The following is a 2,270-nucleotide window of genomic DNA, read 5'->3' on the forward strand; positions in this document are numbered from 1 at the left end:
AGTTGTGTGACCATCACCACAATCAATTTAAAACATTTTCATCACCCCAAATAGAAATCCCATACCTATTGGCAGTCACCCACCCCCAATTCCCTCTAAACCCCTAACCCAACCCCAGGCAACCATTAATCTGCTTTCTATCACTATGGATTTTCCTACTCTAGATGTTTCATATAATGGAATCATAAAATAGGTGGTCCTTTGTGACTGGCTTCTTTCACTTCGTGTAGTGTTTTCAAGGGTCGTGTTTGTGGTAGCAATGTATCCTATCACTTCCTCATTCCTTTTCATTGCCAAATAATATTCCATTATGTGGATAGACAGCATTTTGTGTATCCATTTGTCAGTTGATGAACATTTGAGCTGTTTCCACTTTTTGGCTATCATGAATAAGGCTGCTGTGAACATTCCTATATAAGTTTTGTGTGGATTTGTTTTCATTTTTCTTGGATATATACCTAGGAGTGAAATTACTAGGTCATATGGTAACCCCGTGTTTAACTTTCTGAGGAACTGCCAAATTATTTTCCAAAGCAGTGCACCATTTTATATTTCCACCAACAGTGTATGAGGGTTCCAGTTTCTCTGTTCCTTGCCAATACTTGCTATGTCTTTTTTATTATCTCCATACTAGTCAGTATGAAGTGGTATTTCCTTGTGGTTTTGATTTGCATTTCCCTGATGACTAATGATGTAGAGCATCTTTTCGTGTGTTTCTTTTTTTTTTTTTTTTTTTTTTTTTTGGTCAGTTTCATATCTTCTTTAAAGAAATGTCTATTTAGATCTTTTGATTATTTTTAAATTGCTGTTTGTCTTTTTATTATTGAGTTCTAAGAGCTCTTTGTATATTCTCAATACAGGCTCCTTATCATTTATATTATTTGCAGTCTTTTTCTCTCATTCTGTGAGTTCTTTTCACTTTCTTGACACACACAAGTTTTTAATCTTGAAGTGCAATTTATCTCTTTTTCTTTTGTTTCTCGTGCTTTCTCTGGTTGCGGTGAGCGGGGGCTACCCTTCGTTGCAGTGCACGGACTTCTCACTGCGGTGGCTTCTCTTATTGCGGAGCCCGGGCTCTAGAGCGCAGGCTCAGTAGTGGTGGCGCACAGGCTTAGTTGCTCCGCGGCATGTGGGGTCTTCCCGGACCAGGGCTCGAACCCGTGTCCCCTGCATTGGCAGGCAGATTGTTAACCACTGCACCACCAGGGAAGCCCTGTATTTTTTTTTTTAATCAAACTAATGCATGAGTAGGCTGATAATGGCTCCCAAAGATATGTCCATGGGCTTCCCTGGTGGCTCAGTGGTTAAGAATCCGCCTGCCAGTGCAGGGGACACGGGTTTGAGCCCTGGTCCGGGAAGATCCCACATGCCCTAGAGCAACTAAGCCCGTGCGCCACCACTACTGGGCCTGCGCTCTGGAGCCTGTGTGCCACAACTACTGAAGCCCGTGCGCCTAGAGCCCATGCTCTGCAACAAGAGAAGCCACCACAATGAGAAGCCTGCATACCGCAACCAGAGAAAAGCCCGTGTGCAGCAACGAAGACCCAACTCAGCCAAAAATAAAATTAATTTTTTTAAAAAATTAAAAAAAAAAAAAAAAAGGTATGTCCACGTCCTAATACCAGGAACCGGTGAATGTTACTTATTTGGAAAAAAAAGGTCTTTGCACATATAATTAAGGATCTTGAAATTGGGAGATATACTAGATTATCCAGGTGGGTCCTAAGTGCTACCATGATACCATGAATGTGCTTATAAGAGAAAGGCAGAGGGAGATTTGACACACACAGAGAAGGAGATATGAAGACACAGGCAGAGATTGGTGTGATGCAGCCACAAGTCAGGGGATGCTGGCAGCCGCCAGAAGCTGGAACAGGCAAAGAACCCTTGAACCTCTGAAGGAATGTGGCCTTAGAAACATCTTGATTTCAGATTTCTGGCCTCCAGAACTAGGAGAGGATAAATTTCTTTTTAAGCCACCAAGATTGTGGTAATTTGTTACAGCAACCATGAGAAACATACAGTGTGTTTTTTTAAAAATCAGATAGTGGAAGGGTTTTTAATGAAAAGATATATAAACAACATGCTTATGCTGTCATCTTTTAAAAATTTATCATTTTTTTATTTATTTATTTGGCTGCATCAGATCTTCGTTGCAGCATGCGGGATCTGTAGTTGCAGCATATGAACTCTTAGTTGCGGCAGGCATGTGGGATCTAGTTCCCTGACGAGGGATCAAACCCAGGCCCCCTGCAGTGGGAGCGCGGAGT

This window comes from Lipotes vexillifer, unplaced genomic scaffold, assembly GCF_000442215.2.
Source record: "Lipotes vexillifer unplaced genomic scaffold, Lipotes_vexillifer_v1.1 scaffold216, whole genome shotgun sequence".
Classification (NCBI taxonomy): Eukaryota; Metazoa; Chordata; class Mammalia; order Artiodactyla; family Lipotidae; genus Lipotes; species Lipotes vexillifer.